This window comes from Ovis aries, chromosome 4 (assembly GCF_016772045.2).
Source record: "Ovis aries strain OAR_USU_Benz2616 breed Rambouillet chromosome 4, ARS-UI_Ramb_v3.0, whole genome shotgun sequence".
Classification (NCBI taxonomy): Eukaryota; Metazoa; Chordata; class Mammalia; order Artiodactyla; family Bovidae; genus Ovis; species Ovis aries.
Genome location: NC_056057.1, coordinates 30463433 through 30473983, shown reverse-complemented (window position 1 = coordinate 30473983; position 10551 = coordinate 30463433).

The following is a 10551-nucleotide window of genomic DNA, read 5'->3' as shown; positions in this document are numbered from 1 at the left end:
AAAAATCAAATTATATACTTAATCTGGTCACTTAACTACTGGTACTGATTATCTTAAATTGCAGTTATACCCATATGCTGTTGTTGTTCTTTTTTTTTTTAGTGAATTGTTGTTCTCGAGTTGTTAAGTGTGTCTGACTCTTTGTTGGACACAGATAAATAAAACAAAATCAGAATAAAATCAGAAATGAAAAAGAAGTTACAACAAACACCACAGAAACACAAAAGTCATGAGATTACTTTTGAACAATTATATGCCAATAAAATGGATAACCTAGAAGAACTAAATAGATACCTACAATGTACAACTTCCCAAGACTGAGTCAGGTAGAAAAAGGAAATACGAACTTACTGATTACTAGTAATTAAGCTGAATCAGATATTTTAAAATCTCCCAACAAACAAAAGTGTAAAACCAGACAGGTTCACAGGTGAATTCTACTGAAATTGGTGACAGAGATTAAGAAGTACAAACTTCCAGCTGAAAAATAAGTGAGTTATGGGGATGAAATGTACAGCATGGGGAATATAGTTAATAATATTGTAAAAACTTTTTTTGGTGATAGATGGTAATTAGACTTATCATGGTGATAATTTTGTAATGTATAGAAACAGAGAATTTCAGTATGTTGTACACCTGGAACCAACATATTATTGTAAGCCAATCACACTTCATTTTTTAAAAATGTTTAAAATCTAACAGTAGTTTTAACACAAATGGAGTTATTTAGTGCAGGATATTAAGGTAATTAAATAAGAAAGTGTTTAAACCACAGGGCTCTAAATCCTATTTACTTTGGCCTCATTCTGAATTTATGTAACTTACCCTACCTACTTCTCTCCCCTAGATATTTGGGATTGTCAGCTATAACTGAAGACCTGCAGGAAAGACCTGGAGAGGAGATGCCAAACTCAAAAGCAAGTGCTTAAGCACACTCAGTGAACAGTCTACCCTTGAGTCCGTGGTTTTCTACCTCAGCTCTAAGTTAGAATCAAGTGGCAAAACTCTTTGGAGGAGCTTTCAAAATCCCAAGCCCCAGGCCACATTCCAGACCGATTAAATCAACCTCTGAGTATCCGGCCCAGACATCAAGATTTCCGAAACCTTCTCAAGAGAGTATGATTGTATAGCCAAGGTTAAAAACAACTGAGACTCAAGGGAGAAGGCAAAAGATGTGATCTTGCTATGCTTCAAGATCATGCATTCAAGTTCATGGCAATTGTGCAAGGACTATCACATAGCACATTTAGAGATGCCTCATTACAGTGCTTCCTCCATCAAAATTTTTGGTTTGATTAAAGACTAATTCAAACACATACACATCCCAGCCAAGGAAAAGAAAGTGCAAATGAACTTTGAATTTGTCTCCACCAATTCCATCCAACTCAAAGCTAGTTTAGCCAGAACCAGCCCAGTCACCAACCAATAGAAAATTCATCTGATTATTTATATTCGGGTTCCTCTGACAAATCCAAGACATTTATATTGAATTAGTAGACTTTGGTACTTTCAAACACAAAAGACGTTGCTTATGTCCACATGTCTTATTTAGGAAGTCAACAGATTAGTCCTTATTTGGAAGGAAACCTAACGGGAACCTTCCAACTGCAGTGTTCTTTCCCCTTCCATTCACTATTCCTGGCTATGCAAATGCATGCGTGTGCGTGGTGGAACATAAATTACGGCTAACAGTTTGACACCATTGTTTTATTAACAAACACAACTCAAAGCAAAATAATTAAATAGGGACACATAGTAAAATAAACATTCCAATGACCTTTCAGAGTGAAAAGTTCTGCTCCACAAATAAAGGCGAGAACAATACAATTACAGGATAGTACTTGTACAGAATTGCTGAATATGTGATGAAGCCTTGACCAGCCAGCCAGTCATCTCATCTCTTCCATCACAGAAAAGGCTGAAAAGAACAGGACAGCTGTAGTGTCCTGACTTTGAGATTCACTGGCAAATGGAATGACAGATGTAGAGCCAGTGCCCCGAAGTGGGCAGGACCTCATCCCGGACAAACAAAAGAGAATGACAGTCTTGGAGCCCCATTTACTTCAATAAATTTTTTTTTAAGCCAGCTGCCTTTTTTACATATACAAGATACTGGTATAAGGCAATATTTACTGATTAAGCCTCAGAATACCATTTTTACCTAAGAATACAAGCAAACACCAACAATTGGTTTTTCCCTAACTTATGATTACCTTTTAATTATATATATGTATATAAAATATATCACATATATTGCTATATATATCTATATTGCCAGGTATATATTATATGCTACAGTTCCATCTACAGCTTTATCACATGTATCAAATAATAAGTGCAGCTCTAGATCTATCTTAGTACATATAAAAAATCTGAAAAATAAAAATTTTAATCTTCAGAATATTCCACATCGGTTACATGTTATCGTCTTATAATCCACTCAAGACCCCTAGGTTTTGTCTTCTTGCAACTCCCTATTGACCCTAACTAATGACTTGTACAATTCATTAAACACATATTCAATTCTCTACCTACCATATGTGCCAATGACTTCTTGCACTTTTGCTCTTCTACTCAGGTACTCTAAATAATCTGAAATCAGGCATCTATTGCTTATCTTTTCCTTTCTTCCTACAGTAGGTGCTCCATAAATATGAAGATTCATATACTTTGTCTCATTGGAGCCTCAGAGCCATGTTGTCCAACTTGTGGAGCTGGCAGGGCAAGTAATACCCATGTTTTAGAAACGAAAAAACTAAGACTCAGCAGGTTAAGTGATATGTCTTCTAACCAACATAGAATCAGTGAAACTAGAAATAGAAATAAATTTTCCCAATTTATAAGTCAGTATTCATTATAGGTACAATTTCAAGTGTATGTACAAGTATATTAATTATAAAAGTACTTTTATTCTCAATTGCCTTCATTGACTAGTATTAAGAAATTTCCCATGGATGAGGACAATAACCATTACTAGTTGTCAAAAAACATGTTTTCTAATTTAGGTTGTACATTTCTGATGCTTAAGTTCTGATTAAAACTAATCATACTGTAGTTCTCTGCTTAGTAGGATTAGCACAACCATCAGTACTTTTGCTTTGCCTTGACAAACAGCTTTAGAGGATTAAGACTTTATTGAAACATGTTTTAAAATGTGAGCTACATAAGAATAATAGAAGACGTTATATTTAAATAGTCAAAGTAGCAGTGATTCTAATCTAAGGAGGTAACTGTATGCAAAAAATTTAAAGTTCCCACTAATTTTTACATAAAGTTATATGAATTTCACACTTGAAAAACTGCAAAAATTCATTAACATTTATTTGTAAAATGACTTTAAGCTCTGGGAATTTCATGCAGTTAGAAGTTGACTTTCCATAGAAGAGAGAATAATGCTAATGACTGAATATTAAGTATAAGGCAGTAACACTATGGAGATAAATATGTAATTACATACATTTCCAAAAGTGGGATAAATCACACATTAAGTTATGTCATAATTCAAGGATTTGTAAGAGGCAAGAAGATGCACTTGATAGTCATTGGATAATTACTCTTAATTAACATGCCTAAATAATAAAAATATGAGAATATTTTAAATTAGGAATGTAAAAATATTCAATACAAGAAAAATATGGATCTTTCAAGCTAGAGGCGAACAACCATTGGAAAGAGGAGTGGTTTTACTTCTGCCTACCCAATAAAGGCCAAGTCTAGACATTCATAATTACACCAATTAATTGGCCATTTTGGCTAAATTATGTAAATTGTCTGCATACACTTCTCAAAGTACATAACTGCCAATGCTATTTTCACTTTGGTCAAGTCTACACTAGCTAGCAAAATGAAGTGGATAATTAAGACAATTATCCTGATAATTTAGATCAAACATTAATTAAGGTAAAAGCAGATTAAATTTAGTGGGGGGTGGAGGGGTGGGGATGGGCTTGGATTGGAATATAAATGTTCCTCTTGTTTCATAAGCTTGTTAAAAAGATTTTCTGTTTCTTGAATTATTTTTGAAATTAGATTTCAAAACACTTAGTATATATTGTTTCTATAATAATTATTTAATTGGATTCTTAAGTTCCCAAGATACCTAGGTATTTTAGATCATTTACATAAGCATTGGCTTAAATCTCTTTTCAGAATTCATAGACAACACTGACAAAATTCTGAACTCAAAAATAAGGTCACTGGAATTCTTTTTAAAAATCAACAACAAGAATACATTATTTATAGGCATTATAGTTAGGTAGAAGAATCAGGAGGAGCATTTAAGAGTGAAGTGCAATGATGCTCATAAGTTAAACAGGAACTACAGAACTATATGAAGGTACATGAATAAACAAGAAAACAAATAATTTTATTCTATATCGATGTCTACCTATATAGATACAGTATGTCAACATCTACCTATCTACAGGGAGAGAGAAAGAATCTAAGAAATTGTCACAAAATGTTAGCACTGTTAACCTAGAAGAAAGGAATATGGGTGTTCACTGAAATGGTTCATTGTGCTATTATTTCAAACTTTTCTGTAAGTTTGAACTTTTTTCAAAATAAAAAGTTGGGGGAAATCTATGCATTTTAAGTTTCACAGAAAATAACTAACAAATATTCAGTAACCATCAAACCCCCATGAATATGATACCCTTGAGATTGAAAATTCTGCAGTACCTCATTTCTTAAAACCACACTGTGAAATCTATACTAAGGATTCTTTCCAATAAGCCTTAAGTGAGCACTTTAAAATATTCTCAAGGTTTCCCATGCAGGGTGTAGTTAAAGAGCATTCCACTTGAGATCCTTGCCTGAAAGGCCCTATAGAATTGCAAAGTATCATTATTAAGCAAATGTTCCTGGGTCCTTGGGTGGTTCACTTAAAACACATTTCACTGTATTGAATATTCAGTGCCAAAAGCACACAGTTCACTGTTAAGATTTGCAATTTAAACCCAGTTGGAAGAAGTAAAAGGTTCTTGTAATTTGCCTATACTGTATTGCATCGATGTAGCAGCTTTCTTTGATAATTAAGTTCCAAAAATATGAGTTAGAGAGTGTGAACAATGGAGAAAAGCTAACCTTTCTATTACAACCTTAGCTCTTGACTTCTTGTATTTAAGATTACAGATGCTCCATTAAATCGATTTTGTGTTTAATCTCCTCTTGAAAAACAGTGAATGCAAGTTCCCAACTTTCTTTCCTTTGAGAGAACCCAAGTATTGACAATGAAAACTACAAGGCTCAGATCAGATGACTAACAACGTCCACTGGGGATAAGAAAACTTTAGCATGTCTCTTTTAGGGGGAGTTTCCTCAACTAACTTTAACTGAATTGAAATATCAAAATATATCTCACACTAGATTTTCAAAAAAAATTTTTTTGAGAAATCAGATTTGAGATGGCAGGGGATGCATTTAAAATAAGACGAATTATTATTTAATTTATAAATAATACATAGCTTTAAATACATAGCTATGCTTTTTTAAAGCATCAGAGAAAATTTCAACAGTAATGTGGCTTTTAAATAAAGTTTCATACTTATCTCTTATCTGCTTATCTAGTTCATGTGCCCTGTTTTAACATTTTTAGGTCCTTCAGTAAGATGTAACTACTTGATTCCCTTCTGAATTTGTGCTGGAGCGACAGGACTCATCTCCCTGGCTCTGGTTTTGAATGTGGGGAAATGACCAGCTGAACTATGGCTTGCTCTGGTTCATCTCTGCAGCCTCTTTCTCAAGCACCACTCACACTAGGATTGGTGGTGGTTTAGTCGCTAAGTCGTCCGACTACTGCGACCCCATGGATTGTAGCCTGCCAAGCTCCTCTATCCCTGGGATTCTCAGGAGTACTGGAGTGGATTGCCATTTCCTGCTCCAGGGGTTCGTCCCAACCCAGGAATCGAACCCGGGTCTCCTGCACTGCAGGCAGATTCTTTACCAACTGAGCTACGAGGAAATCCTTCCACACTAGTATTACACTCCAGCATTTGGTCAGTCTCAAATTTAGAGCCACTGGCAAGAACATCCAGTTCATACTCTCTGTACAGCTTACCTTCAAAAGAGGGAAAACTACCTTGGCAATGACAGCACAAGCAGTGCATTCGGGAATTCCTGTGGGAGAGCCTCTCCACAATTCTAGAGGAAGGGAGTGGTGAGGAAAGAATGGTGCAGCAGTGATTCTCAAGTGTGGTACCCGAATCAGCAGTTCAGCATCACGTGGGAACTATTTGGAAATGCAAATTATCGGTCCCCACCCCCCAGGCCTACTTAAGCAGGAACTCTGGCGTTGGGGCCGAGCAATCTGCGTTTAACTAGCCCTTTGGGTGGTTCTAATGTATTATCACTGACAGAAAAACGAGATTATAAATTTTCTAAAGGAGCTTTAAAGTCCAGTCCAGTCAAAACCTGGAGGGGGAGACGAGCAGAACAGGAGGTTCAATTCCTGCCCCGGTGGGGTGGGGTGAGTCCCAGGCCCCGTGACCTGTCCGCGACCCCCTTCCGCACACACGCCCCCCGCGGTCCCGGGGGTGGGGCGGGGGGACTGGGGCAGGCACCCCGCCCCCCGGCCTCGCCGCCCGCCCCCCTCCGCCCCCAGGCCGCGCCGGCCGCCCAGTGGGAGTCGGGTCGACCGCCCGGGACTCGGAGCCCCTCCCGCGACCGCGCGTGCCGGCCGCAGCCCCCTTCCGCCCGGCCTGCCCCTTTGTCCGCCCCGAGGGCGGCACCTTCCCGCCCGCGGGGTGTGAGAACCCTCGGGGGGCGGGAGAGGAGGAGGAACCGAGGAGGGAAGGAGGAGGAGCAAGGCGGGCGGCTGAGTGCAGGGGTGGGGAGCCGCCGCCGCACACCCGACTCCCGTCCCGCTCGGCCCGCGAAAAGGGGCTTTTGTGGCCGGCCCGGGAGTCCCCGCGGAACGCCCGCCCCGAGGCGGGGTGGCGCCTCCCCCTTGGCGGGAGCCGACGCAGCCTTCCCGGCCGGGGAGCGCGGCGGCCGAGCGGGGCAGAGCGCGGAGCCGGCGGCGGCGCTCGGCAGGAGAGCGCGGCTAAGCGGAGGGGAGGGCCGGAGGGTGGGGCGGGGCGGGGCTGGGCTGGGCCGCGGCTGAGCCCAGCGGCCGCGCCTCCGCCTTCCGCCGCCGCCACCGGTGTCCGGACCGCGCGGGCGGGCGGCGTACGCCCGAGACCAGGAGGTGCGAGGCGGCGCGGGCCTGCGCGCCGGGCCTGGGGACGGGCGGCTGTCGAGGTGGGGGTAGGGCGAGGGGAGGGAAGAAAAGGCTGTGCAAATATTGTGACTGCTGGGTGCGGAAACTCTCCGCCGTGCTGTCGGAGATCCCGGCTCCGAGCCCTGGGAAACCCGGGAGGCCCGACGGGCCCTCGTTTGGAAGGTCTTCGTGACTGCCTTCCAGACAGCCGGCGCCCATTTCATCCCGACCTGAGACGGGTGGGGAACGTTGTCCACCACTCACGTTTTATCCTAGAGTCCCAAGGACAGGACACTAAGTGACTTCTTGGGGAGCTTCAGCTCCAGGAAAGCGCTGGGCGGTTACCACCTTGGGAGGCGGATGTGACGGGGGAGCCTCTCCTAGTCTTTCTAATCCCCCTACCCCACCCGTCGGCTACAGTCTTGAGTTTTCTTTGCCAGTCTCCTGACCTCTTAGATGGCATAGCACAGAGAAAGGACATGAGACCACCGGTACACGCTGGAGGGCAAAAAAGGGGGGAGTGCCTCTGAGGTGGCCCGGATAACTAATCGCGGGAACTCGCGGATGTTCGCGTCTTCGCGCAGCGACCGCGGCCTCGCGAGTCTTGCCTGTCGCAGACCGTGGTGGCTGCTGGTGCTTAAAGTGATACTGGAACCGTCTGTCCGCAAGAGTCTCACCTGCAGCTGAGTTAGGAACATGTACATATCAGGCCTTTTTAAAGTTAACACTGGGTTGACTTTTCTCCCACAGATTTCCTACAATTTCTGGCCATTTTGGAATTTCTGTCCTTAATTCCTAGTAACTATGGGGAAGGAAATGCGAATGAACGAAGCTTCCGAAAAAGAGTAGTTTTGACTTGATTGGTCAATCAGCAGCATCACCTAGCAAAATTAGTTGTGTATATCCATCTAAGGTTTGTTTTGGAACTTTAGATACTATATTAATTGGCCGATTTTCTGTTAAATCTGCTAAAATCTGTTAAAGCACTGAAAGTGGGCAAAACACTCTTTAATGTCCTAATACCAGTCAGTCAATAAAGTCAGTAGTGCGGGGTGTCTTTCAGCAACAACAAACACTGCTGCTTCTGGTTTGACTTTGGCTTTTATTAGGTTGCTACACACTTCTTAGAGTCCTAATGGGTAGGTATGCCGGAATTGTGGAAATCACTTTTGTTTTCCTTTTGTTCTCTAAGCTTCTTGAAGCAGAGCAGAGAGAGTTTTGAAGTGGATTCCATAGTTCTTCCAACACTTTTATCCAGAAAACTTCAAATAAACTGATCTTGGACAGTACTTGTCAAATCGTTTCAATTTGCAGCAATTGTGTGTCTCTGTGTGTGTGTGTGCGCGCGCGCGCGCGCGCGCATGTGCGCGCGTTTTCCCGCTTCAGGAGGATGAGGTGGGATGAGGAGATTATGCCTATATTAGCACGGGTGTAATAGCAATAGCAATCTTGAGAAAAGTACCATCTACAGAAAAATGAGAACGTTCTGCCGTTAATAGCTGACCCTTTGAAGGTAATGGACATTCCATCTCAGGGCTGTAAATGCTGAGTGTAGACTCCAAAGTAGTGGGCTTCCGTCCTTCCAATGTTTGCTTTCTTCAGTGTTGATCAAAGAGCTATGTGTTTGTCTTATGAGGCCCCTTTGGAAGATGTTTTTAGGGCAATTAACAGACAAAACGATCAATTCAGCTTATTTGTCTCATCTTAAGAAAGGCTGCGAGAATTTTTTAGAAAGAAACTTTTAAGTAAAGACGACAGATAAGGAAAGGACTACACTGGCTATTGCGAATTAGTGCAGCTACTTCAAGGGAAAAAAGCTAGAACCTCACTCACCCACTCTCTAAACCCTGCAGTCCTGCTCTTGTTTTGAACTAAAATGGGGCGGCAGCCTTCTTTAGTGGCCAGCAAGATCCTTGTCATTTAAGAGGGAGAATCTTCACAGCGACGCTGGGGGAGGGGTGGTGCTAAGAGTTCCAAAGAAACCGAGCTACAAAATGAAATACCGTAAGTTGGTTTGTTCCGGTGAGGCGATTGTGGAAAATTGCGTTCTCAGTATTTGGGCAAACTTTATTACTTTTCCAGAATCCATAAGCAAGATTCAAGGTTTTATTTCCTCTTGAAAAGCAACTGCTGCTGAGTAAAGAAGTCAATGCTTGTCTAGCCTTAAATGAAAACGTGCCTCTGTTCAGTCTAGATGGGCGTTTCTGTTAAGGGTTTGAAAGGGGAATTTCGCACCGGTTATGGTAGACACCCTTGAACTCAAAAGTTTAGCGCATCACTTCACGACTTTCCTAGAGCAGATGTAGATATTTTATTTCGAACACCTTCTAAGGTGGGGGCGGTGTGTGCTAAGCAGGTCCCCCTCTTAGTACCCTTATATCCTTCCCGCTAACCCCGCAGCCCTGAGCTCCAGGAAAGGAGCCTAAGGTGACTAGCGCCCATCTATTTAAGAGGGAGGGCTGCATAGACGTGAAGCCATAAACAGCAGTAACTCAAATTTGTAGACTGGGCTGACTCAGTTGATCACGGAGGTTCCTTGCGTTTCCATCTAGAACTCCCCAATCACCAGTCAGTCTGTCTTCTCAGAAGCAGAAAACTGGGCATAGTACGGCCGGTCTGGCCAAGGCCATTGAGAAGTCTTGCAAAATTCAGTGAAAACAGGCGTGAAAGATGCTCACCAATGACCTGGGCCGAAGCTTTCGATGTGTAGGGCTGAGTAGGGTATGGAGGTGTGGCGGCGCTAGCCCTAAGCCACTAGGGTCGCGGGGGTGGAACACACCCTGAGGACTGTGCGCGACCAGGCTGCTCCCGGATTCACAAGCTACCCTTTGCAGTGACCAGGGCGGACGTCCAGTCCGATTACCACGGAAGCTCTCCAGACTGATTCAACTTGACCCAAGGGTGTGACCCATCTCTTTAACCATGGAAAGAGGGGCCGTGACTCCCTTCACTTCGGCGGCACTGGAAATCGTGTGTGTGTGTGTGTGTGTGTGTGTGTGTGTGTGTGTGTGTGTGTGTAGGTGTTGGCATAGGTATTCGACTACCAAACATCTTTGGAATCTGTCTACTCATTTGTGATTTACAAACACAGTACTTGACTTAAAATCTTTTGCTTAGTTATGTGTGAACTCACCATATAAATTTCCTATAGGAAACAATCAAGAGAAATTATATACATCTATAACAATATGACTGAGGTAGACTTAAATAAAAATTTAAAATGAAGCACATCAAAATATTCCAATATACCCGGCAATCACATTCAGGAAAGCAGGTCTCTTTCACGTCTCCACAAGAATTCTTTGCCCTAGTGGCCTCAGAGTGACTTCTGATAGCCCTACTTCTTAGGGGAG